We start from the raw sequence: 24,515 nt of genomic DNA on the forward strand, positions 1-24,515 counted from the left end.
GTGGTTCATATGGGCCGAAAGAAATAGGAGCCGACACCATGAGACACAATTCAAGCCGTACAATGTTGTCTGGAAAGTTCAAATGTTCATTCGTAATAGCATCGCCAATGGATGTCTCAAGCCATAACATTGGAAGGATGTCAAGCTTGGCACGTGCTGCCCGAGCCAAGTTGAAGGTAGGCGTCCCATTCCGTGCGCTATGGCAGTAAAATGGAACCCCCCGGAGCTCCCGTGGATCAAATTGAATACGGATGGTGCATTCTCAGAATCGACAGGCAAAGCCGAGGGGGGAGGCATTATCCGAGATCACTCGGGCAGAATGCTTGCCGCGTTCTCCACCCCGTTAGATGCTCAATCAGCGTTGGAGGCGGAGCTCCTGGCCATACATCATGGAGTGTCCTTAGCCAGGGGATACGCTCATCCTCTATGGATTGAATCAGATGTTGCCCAAGCAATCAACCAAGCTAAGGGGTCAAGCTGGGGGCCAGCCCACTCCTGTCGAGCCGTGGGCCACCTGACCTTGCACAAAAGACATGGCAACTTTCGTATCTCCTTTATCCATCGGGAAGGGAACAAAACAATTGATTACCTTGACAAAATGGGGTTGGAAAGAGAGGAATATGTTTGATTCATTGATCAAACAACACCAAGATTGCTCAAAGCCATTGTTAGATTGGAAGGAATGGGAATACCCAACATCCGCGTGTACGAAGATGACCCCGGATAGGCCTCGGTCTCCCGGGCCGGACATTCGGCCGCTGCTCTTCAGTGGTCGCCTTAGAGTAGGTGGGTGTCGAGCCATATCTAGCTTGTCCCCTATTTACTCTTCTGGTGATATTGCCCCAAATTCTCATGCTTGTATAGTTTTGTTTTCCCTTGAGAGGGGTTGATCGGGCCTTTTGTATTGGTGTTTCCGGCCCGCCACTTTTGGGCATGGCCAAGTATTGTACCTCTTGGAGTTATGATATCTAGGGATGAGGGACCCACGAACCCTCCACCGCTTGGTGTTTAAAAAAAGAAAAAAAGAAAAAGGTATTGGTGTTAGAGTTTGTATACTAGAAATCACCTTTCGAGTGATTGAATACTGTAAAAACTCTTATTTTATTTTACAAGAAATAAAACAGATTATTTTTGTCATAATGTTATTATGTTTTACATTTAATGGATGTTTATTACATGTTTAAATGTATTAGTAACTTAACAAAGTCTAAGTCTTTGTTTTAGTAGACCGGTTGTGGGCGTCGTCCACTTTAAGGTAACACGGTCAGTTCTGAACAAAGCAAAATAAGAATTTCACAACCTATATAGGCTTAGACTACCTATCGTGAACGGTTGCAATGTCAGTCCGCATATTTCTAAGCCTTACTGAAATAAGATGACATTGATGTGGTATAGCACTGAATTGGATCTAATAGCGAGACAAGTCTTTATGCTATCTACTGAAAGAAGAGGTCTTGATAATTATTGTTTCTTAATCAATGTGCGTTAGCATTGAGCATACTGTATTGATTATGCACTACTTTGACTTACCAAATAGTGCGGGTTTTTCGCAATCCAATAAACCTGGTATATTGGGTAGTGGTGATTTATATCTAGCGGTGCTAGGATTGCTATTTTATTGAATCGTGCTCGAGGTGAGTCTTGTTTGATAACACCTCAAGAGAAGCTCGAAATAAGGCTTTATTATTCGGAACCTAGCTAGTCAGAGTTTGATTACTCTATGAATAATAAATAAGCATTTTTTGCTGAGTCCACTCTTGGAATTAATAAGAGATTAATTAATTAAGTCCATAGCAGACACTATTTAATTAATGGATGTTTCTATCTTAAGCGCGAGAATTAAATAACAAGCAATGGAAACCCGTATTACTTATAATTTCGGATTTAGATGGGTAGTGCAATATTACTTCTGTAGTGGTTGCTCGTAATATTCCAATTAAAAGCTTATATTAAATTGGGGTTCAATTTAATTAGTTAGAAGCTAATTGGAGGAGCCCATATCCAAAACCTTCCATAGATCCCTGTCTGGGCCCAATATGTGACTTAATATAAATAGGAGAATAAAGGAGACAGAAATTACTTTTAATTTTTAAGCAAAATTTCGCCCCCCCCCCCTCTCTACATAGAAGAGGACGAAAATTCCTCTTTTCTTTCCTCCGTGAGATAGGTTTTCCGTCTTCTTTATTTAATTCCTAGTATACTGGTGAGATCAACCCACCCTGATATCTGTTTACAGTTCGGGAAGCAGACAGAAGATCCGTGGTTTAGTACTGAAGATCTTCACGTGGAGAAGGCGCTAGCTATCTTCGATTCTTTGGAGAATCGTCAAGGTAAAATAGCTTAACCGTAGAAAAGCATGTTTTAGGTTTCAATCATTCTAAAGCATGATTTTATTTTAGTTATGAGCATGATACATGTGATATTTGCGCGAACAGAATTGTCTAAATATTCTGCTAAACATAATTATCTGATTTATTTGTTAATGCGAAACACCGCATGCTTCCGATGTCAGTCCCTTCAATTGGAACTTAATTTCATACGTAATTTTGCATGATATTGCGCTACATCTTGTTGTAATGTGTTCCATGAATTGCATCTTTGCATCTTGGAATTCCAGATTAATATATTTCATCTTTTACAGTATTGCAGTGCATTATTTTATGAAGAGCAGACCATTTATAATATTGCTTGTTATATATTGCAGTATTGTTTATCATCAAATATTGCAGTACCTCATTTGCAGAATGTACTATGTAGTGCATTATTTTGTAAAGTGCAGAGCACTTGCAGTATTGCTGGTTTTATATCGCAATGCATAATTTACAATATTCCAGTGTTGCTTATCAATTTTTGCCTTTTAGAGTTGCAGGTTATCATTATGCATGTACTCTTTTATTTTGTAGTGTTGGAGAAAAAGAAGGGACTGATAGATGTTGAGAAGATGGTCGTGGAATACCACAAACGGTGACCGAGGAATGAACTCTTGGTGTTTTTGAACATGCATTCTAATTTTGCCAATTTTGGAAACTACTCGTAAATATTGTAAAAATTCTAAACTATGATCTGGACCATTAGATATTGTCAACGAATGACAAAATAGTAGCAACAGAAAAATGTCATCATAGTGTCAACGGTTGATGCTGTGTTGAAATTGTGTTGACACAGTGTTGACATTTTTTGTTGCTATTATTTTGTCATCTGTTGATATTTTGTAATGGTCTAGACTATAGTTTGGAGTTTGTACTATATATGCATTTTATTTTATTTTTTTTGGATAAACACCTCAACGGTGGAGGGTTGAGTAGGTCCCTCGTCCCATATATATCATTCAAAAAACGTCAATACAAAAGCCATCATCAAAACTGAATATACAAGAGGACAATAACAAACCAAAGTAAACCAGGAAAGCCAAAAAGGGATACATCAAAACCTAAAGTTTGGAAGGCCAAGCTGATCCATCCTGCACAAAGCCTTGACTCGCGCTGGAGCTGAATCTCTCGAGAAAGTAGTCATGGATACGGACTGTAAGCCAATCTCCGCCAAATAATCCGCCACCTTATTGCCCTCTCTGAAGATATGGGAGACTTTCCAAGTAATTCCCTCAAGCTCCTTTCTCACCTTCTCCATCTCAACACAAGTTTCTGCTGCCCCCAGCTGCTCAGCAGCCAACCAACGGACCACAACCTCCGCATCAGATTCGATCCAGACCTGGCTGCCAAGACGTTTAGCTAGCCTGACACCCAGCAGAACCGTATCAACTTCAGCCTCCAGCCCAGAACCGCTCTTTAGACCAGACGAGAAGGCCAAGAGAATTTCCCCTTCGCTGTCCCTCACCACTCCCCCGCCCCCTGCATTCTGCGATGAAGATGAGAAAGCTCCACCCACGTTGAGCTTAATCCAATGTAGATCAGGAGGTTTCCACAGAACCATACCCGTTTTTCTCCTGCACCTCTCCTGTACCATACCATTCATAACATCCAACCTTGGATAGCAGCCTTTCCACTGATCAGACCCTATCACTTTAGATAGCACCAAATTTCTCAAGTGGATAAAAACTCTCCTAATTACATTTTCTGCCTCAAATGATTTCTCCCTATGGACCTGCTCATTCCTTTCAGTCCATAAGAACCAAAAAATAAAGCAAGGGAGCAGCACACAAAGATGCTGGCTGGAACCGAGGCCTAGGTGCCTTTGCTACCACCTAAACCTTTGATCAAGATTTTCGCCCCTGTCAACAAAAGAAGGAGCCTGCGGGAACCAGCTTTCGAAATGTCCCCAGACCCTTCTTGCCACCTCCCCGTTTACAAAAAGAAGCAATCTAGACTCCACATTAGGCTTCACACAACACCTGCATTTAGAAGCCAAGGAAATACCTCTCCATTGTAACTTCAAGTCCACCGGGATTCTATTAGCTAGAAGACGCCAGAGAAACATTGATATAGAAGGGCTAATACAGTTCCCCCAGATTAGTTCAAACACATAGCGCCTTTCAGCCTTATTTCTTACAAGCTCCCACGCTGATGCAATAGAGAAATTACCGTTGCCAGTCATCTTCCACCTTCCCCTATCCTTATTTCTCCTATCAAACGGGATTTGGAGAATTTCCTCAACAACCCCATCCGGCAAGCCCACCTCCCCTGCTACCATCCACAAATCCATTTCATTCCAATGGTCACCTTCCCATAGAACATAAACTTTTAAGCTAGGAAGAGGGATACCTGGATTACACAAGTCTGCCAAAGGGACGTTCCACACCCAAGAATCATGCCAAAAGCTGATATTCCCCTCTCCAAGCACCCATCTAGTTTGATCTCGGCACAAACCCCCAACTTTGAACATTCGCCTCCACATAGGACTGAATCGATTGGATCGATATGCAACCATAGGAAAGGAAATCGAGCAATATTTCTGAAACATATAGACAGCCCATAAAGAATTTTGCTCACGAAATCTCCACCACATTTTGATACTAAAAGCCTCCACCGTGTCCGACAGGCTCCGAAAACCTAAGCCCCCTTCAGCCGTGGGAAGGCAAATGCGTTGCCATTTGATCCAATGTGTTTTCCTAGTAGAATCACAGGATCCCCACAAGAACCGAGCCATCACTTGCTCTATCTGCCTCAGAGCACCTTTTGTAGGATCGAGGACCTGAAAGATGTGGAGAGGAATAGCCCCAAGAACACTCTTTAAGAGTGTTAGTCGACCCCCAAAGGATAGGTGCCTATGGATCCAGCCATGGATTTTTACAGAGATCTTCTCGCGCAGAAACAAGAACAAACTAGTTTTCTTCGGACCTTGGAAGATTGGCACACCAAGATAGTTGAAAGGCAGACTCCCCTGTTGGAAACCACTAGTTGCTGAGATCTCCTGAGCCCACGAGTAATGTTTTTTATCAAGATAGAAACAACTTTTTCCAAAATTGACTTTCTGACCCGAGGTCTTCATATAATGGTCCAAGCACTCAAGAAGGCTAAGAATGGCTGACCTCTGTGCTTGTGAGAAGATGATGATGTCATCTGCATACGCGAAATGTGAAACTCTCATAGTATACCTTGCCGTGCGATACATCATTTCTTTACGGCCTAAAATCAGCCGATCGAGCGACCTTGAAAGATAGTCAACGGCTAGAATGAAGAGAGAAGGAGAGATTGGATCCCCTTGTCTCAGTCCGCGTGTAGATTTGAAAAAGCCCGCATGACAGCCATTAATTAGAACCAAGAACCAACAAGGAGAAATGCAATTCTCAATAAGTCTCACCCATTTATCCGAGAAGCCTATGTGACTTAGAACTTTAAGGAGAAACGACCACTGAACCCGATCATAGGCTTTTTCCATATCAAGCTTGAGAACCGTGTTAGGGGATGACACACCCTTCCAAATCTCATGGAAAAGTTCCTTAGCTAACAAAACATTATCACTTAGTAGTCTCCCCCGAATGAAGCCACTTTGATTAGGAGCTGTAAGCAAAGGCAGGAGTGGAGCAAGTCTTGAAGAAATAATTTTAGTGATGATCTTGTTCATCACGTTACCTAGGCTAATTGGCCTAAACTCTGCCCATCTTGTTAGGTTCTTCTTCTTTGGGACAAGAACTATAAGAGTAGCTGCAATACCTCTTGGGATTTGAGTCCCATCAAAGAAGTCCAGGACTGACTCAACAACGTCCTTCCCAATTATTCCCCAGCACACCTGAAAAAACAACGCTGAATAACCATCTGGACCTGCCGAGCTATCTGCATTGATGTCAAAAACTGCTCGTTTGATTTCCTCAACCGAGGGAGCTTCTCCCAGAAGATCCATGTTTACATGACCAGGGAGGGAGGATAGAATATCCAGGTTTGGTTCTTCCAATAACCCCACATCATCAGAGAGCAAGTTCTGAAGAAGTTTTCAGCCGAGCTTCTAATGTCACCATCCTCAGTTAAAGTTTTCCCGCCATCCTCAATCATGTGGATCCTAGATTTAACTCTTTTCTGTTTAACCCATCCTTGAAAAAATCTTGTATTCCTCTCCTCTTCGGAGACCCATTTAAGGGCTGCCTTCTGACGCCAAAAATCCTCTTCCATTTTCATCTTTAACAAATATTCAGCAGTTAGTCTGTTCATTTCTGCACGCAAAGGCAGAGAAGCGTTCAGCTCATACTTTTCCAAGGCCTCCTTAGCCCCTATTTCAGCCATTTTCACCCGCTCAAAGATGTTACCAAAGACAACGTGGTTCCATAATTTCAGACTCCGCTTAAGGCGGCTCAATTTCAACTGGATCATCCCCCTCGTCCCCGTCTCCTCTTTCCAACACCTATCCACCTCTTGCAAGAATAAATGATGTCGAACCCACATGTTTTGGAAGCGAAACGCAGCCCTAACTCTCGGACCCGGGAGCCGACACACAATCAAGAGGGGACAATGGTCAGACAGAACTCTGGGAAGGTTTGTTACTCCGGTGACTTCAAACAAGCTCGACCACCCCTCACTAAGCAAGACTCTATCGAGTCTTTCAAAAACCTCACCTCTAGCCCAAGTAAATTTAGGACCATCCGCACCCACATCCAGGAGTTGACAATCACTAATAGTTTCTGCAAAATCTGACATTTCCCGAGTTCTTTTCTTTCTACCACCTTGCCTTTCCTCCTCAGTCACAAATGTGTTAAAGTCACCTCCCACGAGCCACGGAAAACCATCCATCTTTGAATCCAAGCCTCTAAGTTTATCCCACATTTCAATCCTTCCAACCCTGGTACATTTTCCATAAGCCACCGAGACAAAAAAAGGAGCAAGTAACAAAGGAGAAGAAAAGCGAGCATGCAGGATCTGTTCTGAATCGTCCCACTCATCCACCTCCATCCCTTCCCCAGAGACTGCTAAAGAAGTCCGGCTTCGGCTTTATCAGGGACTCAATGATAGCTAAAACCATAATCTTGTTATCTTTAACCAAACGCTTGATAATATTCTGGGTGTTCATATTAGCCACACCCCGAGCATTCCAAATCATTAGATTAACTAACATATCAAACGGGTTCAGAAGGAACCGAGGAACTCATTCTTCCCTTCTTCGTCCTACTATCCTCCTCCATCCCCTTTGAAAGAACCATGGCAACATCTCTTTTATCAGCTCCACGGCCTTGCTGAAGAAGAGCCTCCCTCTCTAGATCCTCCTCACTTTCCCACTCCTTTTCATCTTTATAAGCTTCCATATCATAGTCACCATTAGGCAATAAATTCATATAACACGGATAGGATTTATTCTTTTTAGCAAGATCCGCAAGAGAGCAATCTGCCGACTCCATTGGAAGGGCATTAAGCAAAGAGAACCTGTTGGCAGGATCAAGACCAAGGATACACTCAGAAGATCCCCCCTCAGAGGCACCAGCCACCACCTCAGCCCCTAAGGGGACCCCTTTCTGCACACTCGAACCCTCTGCCCCAGCACCCTGTTTCACCCGCCTCTTCCCCTGCAGCTGAAACCCCCCATCCCCCTGCCCTTTCCCGATGTCCGCCGACTCCAGACCCCTACCAGAAAAAGCACCAAGATTCCCCAACTGCCCCTCCACAGCAACAAGAACCCCCTCACCCCCAGACACCTTACTGCCCTCCTCTAATCTCTCCCCTCCAACCTGAATCCTCGTACCCTCCTCAGCTGCCTTAGCACTCAACTCAACAGGAACAACCTGTGCATTATAGGATTTATAATCTTTTTTCATCGGCCTTACCCTCTGCCCGTTAGCATAACACATATCACCTGAATGTCCAACATGCCTACATTCCCGACTGTAAAGGGGAACCCGGTCCCATTTCACCATCTACCTGATCTCTCTCCCCTGCAAATTCAATATGATCTCTTGGACCAGAGTCATGGATTTATCAATCTCAATGCACAATCTAGCAAAGGAAAGTCTAGTTCGAGAAATAGTCGCATGATCCACTTGAAGAGGCACACCTAATAATTCTCCAATAGGAAGTCCAATCAGGTTGCACCAGATAGCCGCAATAGGAGACTCAAAGAAGGGGTCAAAATCCGGGGACCATTTAAAGACTCTCATGGGGTGACGATCAACAAACCAAACCGGCTTTCCATTAGGACCACTCAAAAGTTTTGCATAATCATCAATCAAATGAAACTGAATTAAAACATGCTTCGCATTGATGTATCTCCACGAATATTCCCCCAAAAATCTCATGCCTTGAAACGCTCTTTGCAAATGGGAAGAAGAGGGGATAGAGTGTGAGAATTTACCTACCACAGCAAACCCCATCTTCTCAGCAAGGAAAGCATTTTCTGCCCCTGAAAATTGGATTGAAGGCAGCCCATTGGTCTCTCCCTGCACCCCTAACTTCTTGATCTTTCCTGGTTCAAAGCTGACTGGAGAATTACCCCTAGACTTAACCCCATCAGCCAGCGAATCTTTGTAGTTTTTGGCCCCAGCCCCTTTGCTGCTTTCCCCCTTAGAGATCGGACTCCCCCTCAGGCTCTCCTTATTCTTGTCCATTTTCCCCCTTGGCTGTTGCTCCACACCACTTCCAGCTGCATTTCCTCCAGCTCCCTTAAAACTTCCTTTTTCCTTGGCCACCCTCAGCCCCTCCCTGCCCAACGGAGGGAAATCCCTATTAGACACCGGAGGAAGAACCCCTGACCCAGCCTGCAAGCTCGATTCCACCACCATATTATCCTGCCCAGAAGCTGCACCTGTGAAGGGTCTCTTTTTAGGTCTTTTTTCTGTGTATTCGGTTTTCGTATGTAATTTGGAGTGTATCCAACTGATCAGGGAGAGATTCCCGACCTAGCTGAGTCGTTGGTACGACAACCGAGACCTGGCTTCAAACAAGTTTCCTCAACCCATTTCTACTGGCTAGTATTGTGGAGGTAAGGGTCGAATCCCACAAGGATGGACGCGTTTAGATAACTACGGTGACTTTCCTGGGTGTTTTTTTGGTTAGCTACCACGCTTGGGTTGAGATTTTACCTAGGCAAGAAATAAAGATGGTACTCTACTGACTAGTAGGCGTGAAAATAACAGGCATGTAATGGTGTTCGTGAAAATAGGGGACAAGGTGTCTTAGAGGCATATGAAAAGTAGACAGTTACTAAAAGAGGAAATCTAGACAACAAGGTATATCTGGTGGCTGGGTGGCTCTCTGACAGGTCTGGACAGTACAACTGAAAAGTAGGGAATAAAAGCAAAAGTAACTTAAAAGTAAAGTGATTCAAACTAAAGTTGATTTTGACGTTTTCTTCTTCACCAAGCATTTACAAAAATCAGATAAACACAATCACCATAACTGAACTTCAGATTCATAACCTCAAACTCAAGATCCATTGATTAAATGCTCAAAATTAAAATAAATGATGAAACTGCAATTTTACTTCTACTGAATGACATGCAAGGTGGTGATCACGGCGCAGAACAGAAACTCATGCACGAAAATTTGATTAAACATAACTACAACTTCAAATCGACAACTCCAGGTAAGAAAGCACTTAGAAATTAAAGGCAACAACTAGATCTAACTTTCCTATGCAGAATGAAGCAAACTCGAACCAAAGCGACATACGAAATAGAAACTTCATAATTAAAATGTTGGAACTTCACAAAGTACTTCAAAACGCAACAGCGATGAGTGTTTGCAACAAAACCAACGACGAAAACAAGTAAAAATTAAACTAGAAAGCAAAATAATGATTATTTGGCCACTCCGGGCGATGGTACTGCTTATACTACTACGGCAACTAGCTGAAACGGTGGATCGATGATTTCTCCGGCAGACTCTCGGACGTCAAGTGACCATAGCTGTGGCGAGGAACGAGAGATTGGGTAATGCTGAAGGAACTAATCTTCTAGAGAGAATTCCTTGTTAATGATCATCCCAGCTATCCTTCTTGGACTTTTTTCGAACTCCTTCTCTCTCTCCAAGTGGCTTCTTTTATAGGGAGGCTTACACTTGCTTTTTAGGGTAGACTTCCTTCAAGTTTTGACTTTTATGCCCTTGTTAATGATCATCCCAGCTATCCTTCTTCTCCATCTCGAGCCTTTTCTCTGGCATGCATCCTGGTCAGTATTGCACCCTTCTAGCGCCCTTTTCACTTGCGTCACCTGAATCGTCTCCTATTGACTTGGATCCTTTAATCCCGCACACTTGAGCAACTGTTTTGCAGATAATACATGCATTTCACGACATACTGACCAGTAACCAAGGCTCAGAATACGACTTATCAAACTGCTCACACTTACCACATGCTTGTCCTCAAGCGTGAAGACAAACAAAAAAGAAATAATTCGAATTCGAGCCTGGTTACTCCCCCTGACCGACTCTACCTAACTAGACTCAAGACTCTGACGCAAAGGAAAAGAAAAAAACAAACAACGACACAAACACATAAAACATATAGTTAACTTAAACACATAGAATGGGCTATATTTTCAACCACCCTTCTCCTTGAGATCAGTTACAATCCGGCCTTAGGCAGCCTTCAACTTCCGCCACCCCCTTTTCCTCCCCAGTCAGTATTTTTGCCCGTCAGGATCACCCAATCCTAGGCCAAATACTGGGTTCACTCAGTCACTCATTCCTCACAGGGGATGTTAGGACTGTTTTCTCTCAATGCTAAACCACAGATGTTTCGGACTCAGATCTCACGTGCAGCTCCTGAAGGTCTTTAGGGCTTGTAACGGGGCAATTGGTTTGTAATGTTTGGGGTAGTTGTCCCTGAGGCTCTAAGGTTCAAAAACTAACTATTTATTTGATGAGGGAGAACTGTGTGCATTCGGGCTTCTGGCTAGGGCTTCTTCTTCGGCTGGACAATTTCTGACATTGGCTTCCAACTGGTCAGTAGCTTCCTTGTGGCTTCGCCACCCTTATTCCTTCTTCCTCCTTCCTCCTTCCTTCTTCCTTCGCCACCCTTATTCCTTCTTCTATTTTTTTGGATCTGGAAATTTTCAGATCAATTTTCTCCTTCTTTCTTTGCTTTTCTTTTCTTCAGCTGGTTCCATTTGTATGTCCTCCTGGGCAGTTGTTTCCTTGCCTTATGCCTTGCACGCGCACAGTTCCAGTGGCTGATGGGTTATTTCGGGGTATAGGTCAGGCTAGAAAATGGGGTTCTAAGGGTAGGTATTTTTTTTTTCTTTTTTTTGGGCGGGGAGGGTTTCCTACTGCCTTCAGGGTTTGCTACATGCGGTCACCTTGCCCTAGACCTCATGTGGCAGCCACTCTTTTTTTTTTTTTTTTCAGTGTTTAGTGGAAAGTAGTTCCACTTTGGGGTTTCTAACTCACCTTTTAAGAGGGCTTTCGTGTCTGACCTAAGGGATGGGTTTTTCCTTCATACTTGCATCATCTGTACCGACTAGGGGTTACTGGAGGGGGTGGTTTCTGTTTTCCGGCATGCCTTATCTCCCTCAATTCCCATCACCGTCAGTTCGAGGCAGTTGAGATTTAAGCCCATTCATAAAAAAAAACATGACACATAATTCCTAGACCTAAACAAACCCTAAAAAAAAAACTAACATGCACTGACTCAAATAACACATATATACATGTCATACTGGCCATTTGCTCCCCCCTCTCACTTTACAAGTGTCTGCCCCAGATACGGGCTGTGAAGTGAAAATTGGGAATGGCTAGTATGACAGACTCACATTTACAACAAACACATATTATATCTAAAAACTTCTCACACTTAGACTATGCAATAGGCTAAGTGGGAGAGTTTCAGATATATACCTAGATTTATAAACAAAGCAGTATAATTTACAAACATGTTATATAAATATATAAACTCCTCACACTTAGATTACGCAGTAAGCTAAGTGTGAGTTAACATGCTTATGACAAAACACAAAGAAAAACATAATAAAACACATGCAACAAAGTAGCAAACCCTTTACTTCTCACACTTAGACTATTAAATAGGCTAAGTGTTATGAATGGGGTTTGCTCACAATTAATACACATAATTCTACCTATTTAACAAAGTAAAAAAAACAGAACTAAAAGAAAACTTAAAAATTAAAAATTGGTCAGTTTGGGGGTGGTTAGATCAGATGTTCTTCCTGCTCCTTCTTGGTGCAGGGGTCTGTGCAGGTGGGTCCGTTGGTTCTTCTTCAGTAGTTTCCAGTTGGTTGGCATCTTCCTCCTGTTGTCCATCATCTTCTTCTTCCTCAGGTCCGGTGGGTTTTTCTTTCTTTCCTCCATGTCCGCTTGTTCCAGCTCCAGTGCTTGCCTTTCCTCTTGCCAATTCCTTTAGGATGCTCTCCGTTAGGGTTGTCAGCTTCGCCATCTCTGCCCGTGATTGTCTATTCTCCTCAGCCAGCTCAGTTACTGCCCTCTCCAGATTTTCTTGCCTCAGCATTTGCGCTTGGTCGATCTGCCCAGCTTGTCCCTCCTGGCCTTGTTGTGCCCTTCCCCCAGGGACTTATCCCATTGGGTAGAACTGGGGTACTCCTTCTCTGTAGTATACCAAGTTGGTGCGGACGAAGAAGGGTATATCAAACAGGCCAGGAGCGTCGACCATGTACATCGGAGATAGGTCTTCTGCCTCTGTTATGATGATGTTGATGCGCACGAAAGCTCCTAGTATGTGGCAGAGAGACAAGTTCCTGGCTGGGTAGGTGGCTATCAGGTGGCATTGGTAGGCTGTACAAAATCCTAAATGCAGTTTTCTTCCACGATTAGCGCACCATACCAAGTACAATTCGGTCATGGACGTTCTGGCAGCTGAATTACTCTGCCCCAGCAGGTTATAGCCTAGTAGAGTTGCACCAATCTCAGCATGGAATTGTTGAAGTGGGTGGATCTGGATTTAGTGGAGGCGAACTGGCCAGCAGGTTAGCTCCTCCCATGCTTCCTGGGGCTCAAATTCTATGTGTCTCCTCGGTACCCCCCTCTCACGGCTTCTCCAATCTGGTCCTATTGCCTCCTCCAGGCGACACATACACAGTCGCACAGTCCACTCTATCAGACTCATGGACAGTTCTCCACCAAATATCCTAAAGGAAATTGACACCTCATCTAGGTCCGTAGTGACTTGGAACCTAAACGTGGTGAAGAACTCCTTTGCTAATCTCACAGATATCTCCGGGTCCCTAATCTTTAACAGCCATTCAAAACCCAATGCTTCTATACTGGCTAGGAAGGAATCACCAACAGATAACTCATCCAAAGAGGGTATGTGGAGTACCTTCCGCATTTGACCTGCTTGCTACTGTCTTCCTTGTCGTCAAATGTGTCTTGAAGCTTTTTGGTGTCGTAGTGCTTCATGTCCTCCATAAGCTCATCAGTGAGCTCTACCCTCCATCGTCGGTACACGATCCTCTCTACCGGAGGGAGGACTAGTTCTGGTGGTTGTCGGGGAGCTGCTGCTCATGGTATTCTTTCCCTTCTAGAGAGATATCACTCTCCGAGTTAGACTCCTCGCTGGAAGTGTAGTCGCTGTCGCTTGATCTCCCTCTCTCTTCCGGTTCTCTGATCACTATGCTGGCATTGGTAGTGCGCTATTTCTTCACGGCTTGTTTCTTCTTGACAGGGCCTTTTCCCTTTCTATTCCTTTCTTGGATATACTTGGTTTCTTCGATTTCCATTGCCTCCACTTCTTCGTCGGCTTGTGTTGAAACGTCCTCCTGGGTGGTAGGCTCGGTCACCACGCGGGTACTAGTATCACTTCCGGCTGCCTCCTCCCGACCTACTGACTCTGATGCGAGGTCCAGACCCTCAGCCACCTTGTCAGTATTCTCCTTCTGGTCAGTCGGCGTTGATGATACTGTCCCTGTTGCCATTTGGGTGTCCTCTTGGCTAGCTTTCGAGGGCTCCTCCCCAGGTTTTGTAGGAGTAGTCTTCTCATCTTCGCTCGAAACTTCCACTGCATCTGCTGCTGTGTTTGCTCCTGCCGTGTTGGACTTCCACTTTCCTAAGCATCTCTGTGACACTCTTTGGGGTTTTTGCTTCTCTGCCTTGGGGTCGTTTTTCAACACTAGCCTCCTCTTTACTGGCTTTGGTTTAGTTACCATTGAGGCTTCCTCGTGATTTGTGTCTGGCTGTTGCCTCTCCTCTTCAAGTTGTTCAGCTTTTTCCGGTTGTCCTTCTGTCCTCTCTTCCACTGATTGGTGGACTACGCCTTCAGACTCTTTTGCTTCCGTGGTTGTTCCCCCTTCCCTACTGCCTGGGATGCGAGGTCCAGTACTTCCGTGGTTTACCACGATCCTATCTCCCTTGCCCAAAACCGCTTGGAATTCATCATCCGTCATTAACCCTTGCTTTCTGGCCATTTCGTTCAGATCTATCTCCTCCCTTTCTGCTTCATCAATTTTGGCCTCAGTGGCCATTATCTCCTCTGCTTCCCCTTTCTCGCTCTCGTTTGCTCTCCCTCCACTCTCTTTTTCCTCTGTTTCTCCCCAGTTGGGATCTTGATAGGCTGAAAGAGGGCTGACGTTGAGCGGCTCTGTTTGTTGGTGTATGGGAGAAGGGTGGGAGGGTTCTGATTGTGCAGTTACTGTTGGGGTAGGGTTTTCGGATGTCGGAATTGAGGTTTTTGGGGTGGTGGTGGGTGGGTTTTCTGTTGTTGCTGTTGGGGTAGGGTTTGGTGTCGTCGGCATTCCTCCGGTCAAGCTAAATCCGGCCAGGGTCGCTGTCCAGTCTTTGTTGGGGTCTTGTTGCTTTAGATACGCTTCCAGTGCGTCTAAAGGAACCATCGCCGGAATTTGTGTCGTCGGCGGTGGCTGTGATCGTTGTGGGCTTGGCGGCTGCGACTCAGTTGTTGCTTGGACTTCTGACGAGACTTTGCCGGTGGTAGATGCTGGGTTGTTGGTTGCCTTTCTCTTTGCCATGGTTGTACCGGTGGTGGTTCTCTTTTTCCGGTAGTGGTTCACGGTGGTTTTCGTAGTGGGTGGTAGTTTTCGGAGTGGGATGGCGGTTGTGGGTGAGAGAATGCAGGTAAGGGTTTGTAAAGTGAAGGGGAGTAGGCGGTTGGGTGTTTTATAGAGGGGTGGGTAGTTGAGGGTTTTGACCGGTGGTAGGCGGTTGCCAGGTTGCGAGGTTTCGTGTGGAAGGCGGTTGGGAGTTCTCGCAGCTGATTGGACGTTGCCTGTCACGTCCCAGCTCCACGCGCCCTCCCAGTCTCTGCACTCGCCTGCAAAGCTGCAACATGCACCAAAATTCAAATTTTACTCATCTCCCCCTTCTCAATTAGCTAGAAATAGAAATAAAGCAAATAAATGGCTCTTTAATATAATTCAGAGTTTCACCCAAGTGCTATCCTCGTGGTCAGTACGAACTCCAAATTAATATTTAAGATCTGAAAAAATCTTTTTGTTGTTTTTCCTTCTTAACTTTAATGAAATTACTAAATATTTACACTATTTACATCATTACTAAGGGTATTTAAAGTTTTACCTGGTCAATAAGCACAAATCATATTACGTTAACCAGATGGAACTCTAAACCTCTTTCCTACTGGTCATTTAGACGCTATTAAAGTGTAGTGGAATTTCTTCCACCACACACATCTCTTCATTTTCCCTATATATTTTTAATCTATGTCCATTAACGACAAAAGGTTCAGAGTTAGGGATACTCCCTGAAATCTCGACCGCTCCATTAGCACGTAGTGCAGTGATAATGTAAGGTCCTGCCCATTTGTACTTGAGCTTCCCAGGCATTAGCTTCAATCTTGACTGGAAGAGTAGTACTTTCTGACCAACTTGGAGATCCTTGGTTCTCAGATTTTTGTCGTGCCACATCTTTGTTTTCTCCTTGTACCACATGGCTGAGTCGAACGACTCCAATCTGAGTTCTTCCAGCTCTTGTAGTTGTAGCTTCCTTTCCTCTTCACAGGCCTTAGCATCCACGTTAACCTGCTGAACTGCCCAGTATGCTCGGTGTTCAATTCCTACTGGCAAGTGACACATCTTTCCAAAGACGATGCGATAGGGGGACATCCCAATAGGAGTTTTGTAGGCTGTGCGATATGCCAACCGAGCATCCTCCAACCTTGTGCTCCAATCTTTTCTGGAGGGGTTGACTGTCTTCTCTAAAATGCTCTTTATCAATGCTTCGACCGTTCGGTTGCAGAAGTGAGTCCCTTGATCGGAGATGATTTCCCTTGGTACCCCAAATCGGCTGAATATATGACTCTTGAGGAACTTGGTGACTTCTTTAGATTCACAAGTGCTTGTGGCTTTGGCTTCTATCCACTTTGATACGTAGTCAACTGCCACCAGGAGGTAGGAGTGCCCATAAGATGAGGGAAAAGGACCCATGAAGTCCATACCCCAGATGTCGAACACCTCACAAACAATTACTGGAACTTGCGGCATTTCGTCCCTAGCGGAGATCCCACCGGTCAATTGGCAACGGTCACAGCCCTTGCAGAACTCGTATGCATCTCTATTCAGGGTTGGCTAGTAAAATCCGCTATTTAGCACCTTCCTGGCAGTCTTCCTTGGCCCGAAATGTCCTCCACATGCCAAGGAGTGGCAGTGTGTTAGTACATCCCGTTGCTCCCAGTCAAGAACACATCTCCTAATGACCTGGTCGGTTCCTGCCTTCCATAAGTATGGGTCGTCCTAGAAATAATAGTTTGCTTCGCTCTTGATCTTCATCCTCTGAGCCTTTGTCACGTTTGGCACCATCGGTAGCTCTCCCGTTACTAGGTAGTTGGCCAAGTCCGCATACCAGGGTTCCTGTCCTACTTTCTCATTGCCCTTGGTTGTTACGTCCTGACCAGTAAGTCTCATCACTTCTTCCCAATCGATCTTCCTTGCGGAGAAAATCACTTCACACAAATGTTCTTCCGGGAATCGATCTCTCACATCCTCACTGTTCCCTTCTTGTATTATTCTGCTCAAGTGGTCCGCCACTTTGTTTTCAACCCCCTTTTTGTCTTCTACCTCCCAATCGAATTCTTGTAAAAGCAGCACCCATCTGATCAGCCGGGGTTTTGACTCCTTTTTCGCAATGAGATACTTAATCGCCGCATGATCAGTATAAACGATGACTCTGGATCCCAGTAGGTACTGCCTGAACTTTTCGAATGAATAGACAACCGCCAACATCTCCTTCTCGGTGGTGTCATAATTCCGTTGGGCTTGATTCATGGTCTTAGATGCATAGAATGTCATGTACCTTTTCCCATCGATCTTCTGACCCAGTACGGCCCCCACTGCATAGTCACTAGCATCGCACGTCTCCTCGAAGGGGTGATCCCAGTTAGGAGCCTGAATAATCGGTGCAGAAATCAATTTTTCCTTAAGGAGGTTGAAAGCAGCCTTGCAATGCTCGTCGAAAACGAACTCCACCTCGTTCTGGAGAAGTCTGGTAAGGGGTTGGGCAATCATGGCGAAATCCTTGATAAATCTCCGATAAAATCCAGCATGGCCAAGAAAACCTCTTATTCCTTTCTGATCAGTAGGGAAGGGTAGTTTGGATATGACATCCACTTTAGCTTGATCCACCTGGATCCCCTTTTCTGACACCACGTGTCCTAAGACAATTCCTTCTGTAACCATAAAGTGACATTTCTCAAAATTTAAAACCAGACTCTTTGTTTGGCACCTTTCTAGTACCACATCCAAAAGTTGCAAGCACGAGTCGAAAGAGTCTCCATAGACAGTGAAATCATCCATAAAGATCTCTGTACAATCTTCAATCAAATCTGAATATATGCTCATCATGCACCGTTGGAAAGTACCGGGGGCGTTGCATAGGCCAAATGGCATACGCCTATACGCATAGGTTCCTAACGGACAGGTGAACGTGGTCTTATCCTGGTCCTCCGGGTTCACATAAATTTGAAAGTAGCCACTGTACCCATCCAAAAAGCAGAAGTACTTCCTCCCAGCCAGTCGCTCCAGCATTTGATCGATGAATGGCAGGGCAAAATGGTCCTTCCTGGTTGCAGTGTTCAGTTTTCGGTAATCTATACACATTCGCCACCCAGTAACTAGTCTGGTGGGCACTAGCTCATTCCTCTCATTCTTAACCACCTGGATCCCTGATTTCTTGGGGACCATATGGATTGGGTTGAACCATTCACTATCTGGTACCGAGTATATAATGCCCAGTGAGAGTAACTTCAAGATCTCCTTCAGTATCTCTTCCCGCATGTTTGGGTTCACCTTTCTTTGAGAATCTCTATGCGCCTTGGCTCCATCCTCCAGCCTAATGTGGTGCATGCAGACGTCCGGGCTTATACCTACCAGGTCCGTAAGGCTCCATCCAATAGCCTTCTTGTTTTTGCTCAGCACAGTTAGCAGTCTTGCCTCTTGCTCTTCAGTCAGCCCGCTATTGATGATTACAGGGAACGAGTCTTCCTCCCCAAGGTAGGCATACTTAAGGTTCGCTGGCAACTTTTTCAACTCCACTTGCGGGGGTAGTGTGTCTGTGGGTAGAGGGTTCTTCTTTGAATCCTCCTCTTGCTCTTGTTCAGCTTCTGATTTTTCCTCCATACTGGCCGGTAGCACTGCCCCTACGGATCTTGCTAGTTCTGACTTCTGACAAAATTGCGTAATTGCTTCTTCGATCTCTTCGTCAGTCAACCCTCGGCTACTGGTCAGATCACACCATGCAGCGGCTTCCACATCAGCCTGGGCATACACATCCAAGGCTTGGAGCTTTTCCTGCAATAATTCGGTCTCAAGAAATTCTTAGACTAAGGGGTCAATTACATCAACATAACATAGATTTTCAGAATCTATTGGTTTTTTCATGGCTTCATTGATGTCAAAGTCAAATTTCTCACCATTAAAGTCAATGCAGATTGTTCCCTCGGCCATATACACAATTGTCTTAGCCGTTCTTAAAAATGGTCTTCCTAACAATATCCTGCTAGACTACCTAGCTTTTGGTTCACTCATTTTTATGACATAAAAATCAGCGGGATAAGTAAAGTTTTGTATCCTGACCAACACATTTTCTAACACACCCTCAGGATTTATACATGACCTATCAGCCAGTTGGATCAACACCCTAGTATTTGACAATTTTACCCCCTTTAACCGATTATAAATGGATAACGGCATAACATTGATAGATGCTCCTAAATCACACATTGCATGCTTGATTTTCACATCTCCAATTGTTATGGGTAAAGTAAACATACATGGGTCGGCTCTCTTGGGAGGTAGTTTCTCCTGTACAATGGCTGACGCTGTTCCTTCCACCATGATTTTTCCATCCTCCTGGGCCTTTCCGGCTATAAATTCCTTTATAAATTTCCCCAGAGGGGGCATTCTCACGGCCTGGAGGAATGGTATGGTGACATCCAGCTTTCCAAAAATTGACATGAAATCCACAGGGTTTTCTTTCTTCCTCTTAGTCACAAACCGATATGGAAACGGTTTTTCTCCCTTAGCTTCTCCAGTTAGTCCTTGTGGACTTTCCCTTGGTTCCTCCTGGGGTTGAGGTTCCGATGCGGGCATTGCTCCTTCCGGTTGCTCATTTCCAGGTTGTGTTTCTCCCTCCTTTCCTTCCGCAGTAGGCTTCTCGTTTAGAAAGAACGGATCCTCCATCTGAGGCAGAGGCCTCTTGAGTTCTTCCGCTGAGATGGTGTCGCTCAGCACCCTTTCCTTACTAGATTCCCTAATAGGGTTCTTGAGTTGAGGTCCATTATAGGATGTTCCGGACCGCAGTGTAATCTTACTCACATTTGCCTTTTCAGGAACATGGACTGTAGATGGGAGTTTCCCTGAGTTCCCTTTCATTTCGCCAACCGAGATAGCGAGCTGGGCCAACTGCCTGTTCATCATATCCATATTTTCCCTATGCTCCTTCTGGGCACTTTGCATTCCTTGCATTGTTTCATTACTGGACTGCAAGTCGCTTTTAATGCTTTGCTGCGAGGCAAGCATCTCTCCCATCATGTCCTCCATGGACCTCCTCGACCTATTTGGGTGATGGAATTGGTTCGAGCCCTGGTGCTGGTTATACTGGGGTGGTGGGTTTGACTGGTAGCCCGAGAAATTTTGTTGGTTTTAGTTATGTGGGTACTGATTATACTGGGCAGGAGGGTTGTACTGGTCGTGGTTGTTCTGGTACTGATTTTGGTTTTGGTTGTGGCTGTTATGTTGAGGCCCTGGGTTAAATTGGTTCTGGTTTTGGTTCTGGTTGTTTCGCTGATGGGGTGGCACATAGGCAGGGTTCGGGTTCTGGTTTTGAGGGTTTTGGTTCCGAGGATGCTGATTTCTTCCTGCCCAGTTAGACTGGTCGTCAGGGTTTGTTGGGCCACGGTTGGAATTTTGGTTCGGGTGGGGGTTGGGTTGATTTGGAGCCTGATTTTGGTTTTGATTCTGATTTCCATCTCCCCATCAAAAATTTTGGTGGTCCCTCCACGGTGCATCCCTCTGCCTACCCTTGAATCCAATTGCCGTTGGAATTGTAGTATCCTGCGGCATTTGCTTGCTCCACATCTGGCGAGTTGTCCGGCTGGTTATATGGTAGTTCTGGGGCCTCTTTGCCTCCAGTCGGAGAAGGTGGTGGAGTGTTCTGCTTGATTGCAGTCAGCAATTCCTTCTTTAATTCCTCCATCTTCAAATCCATCCGCTCCTCCTGGTCAGTAGCCGAAGCACTTGCTACCCTTTCTCTGCTGTACCCATCCCTTGCGTTGTCGTACGTCTTCTTCGCATTCAACAGCTTGCGTAACACCTTTTTGGCTTCACTTACTCTCAACTGGGTGAAATCGCCTCCAGACGATGAATTCGCCAGATCCTTGGTTTCCTTGTTCATCCCCTCATAGAAAGTGTGGTGCACCTCTATCTCCTTCATGCGATGGTTGGGGCATGACTCCAGAAGACTCATGTACTTCTCCCAGTACTCGCTCAGGGTTTCATCATATTCTTGCCTTATGCACAATATTTTCCTCTTCAATGCACTTGTCTTTGAAGACGGGAAAAACTCGGCTAGGAAAACTGACTTGAAATCGGCCCATGTATTGATAGAGTCGGCTGGCAGGCGCATGAACCAAGTGTTGGCCTCTCCCTTTAGGACGAAAGGTAGGGCCTTCAGTCTGTAATCGTCCTCGCTTGCTCCCGCTGGCCGCCTCTGCGCATTACAGATTTTACAGAACTCATTTAAGAATTCGTATGGTCCCTCGTAACTCTTCCCACAGTACGTCGGTAGGATTGCAATCACGTGGGGTTTCACATCACAGGCGGTCTGGCCTGGGGTGACCACTATGCCTTGTGGGGGATCTCCGTCGGCATGTGCGGTAAATGTTGCGAGCTCGGGATCGTCCTCACCTTGGTCAGCCATTCTCACTAGTGTTCTTACTGGTTGGGGTGGAAGCTCCGGGAGTTGGTACTCTAGCTCCTCTTTCTCCTCGTCGCTACTCGTGCCTAGGTCGGACAGTGCTGTCGACAGGCCAGAACGAGTGATAACGAGTATTGTTCCACGGGGAAGTATCCTTGGTCTCCACTGGCCAGGAGCCGAGCCAAATCTCATAAACTGAAAACAAAAAGAAAAGGAAAATTATTAACAGTATGTATACCAAAAAGATCACACACAATAACAAGTATGAACGTCATCCATCCCCGGCAATGGCGCCATTTTGAAGGGTCTCTTTTTAGGTCTTTTCTGTGTATTCGGTTTTCGTATGTAATTTGAAGTGTATCCAACTGATCAGGGAGATATTCCAGACCCAGCTGAGTCGTTGGTACGACAACCGAGACCTGGCTTCAAACAAGTTTCCTCAACCCATTTCTACTGGCTAGTATTGTGGAGGTAAGGGTCGAATCCCACAAGGATGGACGCGTTTAGATAAATGCGATGACTTTCCTGGGTGTTTTTTTGGTTAGCTACCACGCTTGGGTTGAGATTTTACCTAGGCAAGAAATAAAGATGGTACTCTACTGACTAGTAGGCGTGAAAATAACAGGCATGTGATGGTGTTCGTGAAAATAGGGGACAAGGTGTCTTAGAGGCATATGAAAAGTAGACAGTTACTAAAAGAGGAAATCTAGACAACAAGGTATATCTGGTGGCTGGGTGGCTCTCTGACAGGTCTGGACAGTACAACTGAAAAGTAGGGAACAAAAGCAAAAGTAACTTAAAAGTAAAGTGATTCAAACTAAAGTTGATTTTGACATTTTCTTCTTCACCAAGCATTAACAAAAATCAGATAAACACAATCACCATGACTGAACTTCAGATTCATAACCTCAAACTCAAGATCCATTGATTAAATGCTCAAAATTAAAATAAACGATGAAACTGCAATTTTACTTCTACTGATTTGACATGCAAGGTGGTGATCACGGCGCAGAACAGAAACTCATGCACAAAAATTTGATTAAACATAACTACAACTTCAAATCGACAACTCCAGGTAAGAAAGCACTTAGAAATTAAAGGCAACAACTAGATCTAACTTTCCTATGCAGAATGAAGCAAACTCGAACCAAAGCGACATACGAAATAGAAACTTCATAATTAAAACGTTGGAACTTCACAAAGTACTTCAAAACGCAACAGCGATGAGTGTTTGCAACAAAACCAACGACGAAAACAAGTAAAAATTAAACTAGAAAGCAAAATAACGATTATTTGGCCATTCCAGGCGATGATACTGCTTATACTACTACGGCAACTGGCTGAAACGGTGGATCGATGATTTCTTCGGCAGACTCTCGGACGTCAAGTGACCATAGCTGTGGCGAGGAACGAGAGATTGGGTAATGCTGAAGGAACTAATCTTCTAGAGAGAATTCTAACTAAGTGTGGTGCTTGGACTTTTTTCGAACTCCTTCTCTCTCTCCAAGTGGCTTCTTTTATAGGGAGGCTTACCCTTGCTTTTTAGGGTAGACTTCCTTCAAGTTTTGACTTTTATGCCCTTGTTAATGATCATCCCAGCTATCCTTCTTCTCCATCTCGAGCCTTTTCTCTGGCATGCATCCTGGTCAGTATTGCACCCTTCTAGCGCCCTTTTCACTTGCGTCACCTGAATCGTCTCCTACTGACTTGGATCCTTTAATCCTGCACACTTGAGCAACTCTTTTGCATATAATACATGCATTTCACGACATACTGACCAGTAACCAAGGCTCAAAATACGAATTATCAACCTGCCTCTAGCAACAACACCGAAGAAATCTGCTCCCCAATGAACCCCATCTCATGTAAAGGCTGGGAAGAGATTAAATCCAGAGCGTGATCAGAGAGGTCTCCTGTTGGAATTTGCACCGAAGGGGGAGAGCCACCATCTGCAGAGCTATCTCTGGGGGTCGAGACAACCCCAGCAACCCCAGTTCCATGCACCCCTTCCATAACCTCCACCAAAGCATCATTAGAATCATCACATTCCGGGGTTGAAGACAGGGGTTGAGGGGTACGACCCTCCAGAACTTTAAGTCCCGATTGCCTCAGAGCCCTACCACGTAGGCCGCCCGTTCTCATCTCTGCCATCCTCAGCAGGGGAGATTTAGGTCTCGATTTAGCCGGACGACCACGGGAAGATACAGATCGCAGAGCCATCTTCCTCGGAGCCTGCTTGAAGCTAGGAGATCCAGACTCACCAACACCAATTCGCAGTGCCAGGGGCTCTCCCTCCCTTGACGGAGAAAAATCCCCAATCAGCGACACCCCCTCTTGAACCTCCGCCATACCGAAGCCAAAACCAGAGAAGCCCCGAAAAACACCCAACGCCTCCCAGCTACACCCGCCAAACCCAAAACCCCAGCACCTAGCACTCACCAAAGCTTTCCGAAAGGATCCAGGCGCCGAAAGGGAGAAAACAATCGAACAATAGAGACGAAATCTAGAAGAAACGCAAGAGAACAAAGCTGTGTGAAAATCGCACACACACTATGTGAAAATCGCACACAGTGAGTGTGAAAAGAGAAGCATTTTCTTCAAAAATAACAAGTATAGTTCCTATATATGCGTTAAGGTAACATCAGTCTTAAACGTGTAGCATGCAATCTGCGATACATAGGCAAATAAATCGGCATATGGTTCCAAGCAATTTGGGATACGAAATCAGAGCACTATGGTGACACCATAATTAAAATGATAATCTAGACAAGCAATCTGCTATACATAGGCAAGCAT

The 24,515-nt window shown here is 44.9% G+C and overlaps 1 pseudogene; it reads right to left on the reverse strand.

Moving 5' to 3' along the window:
* The window catches only part of LOC148923141 (uncharacterized), a 118,707-nt pseudogene that overhangs the window by 84,718 nt on the left and 9,474 nt on the right, over positions 1-24,515 (reverse strand).

This window comes from Salvia hispanica, chromosome 6, assembly GCF_029641045.1.
Source record: "Salvia hispanica isolate PSC_SH4W2 chromosome 6, Shi_PSC_v1, whole genome shotgun sequence".
NCBI lineage: Eukaryota > Viridiplantae > Streptophyta > Magnoliopsida > Lamiales > Lamiaceae > Salvia > Salvia hispanica.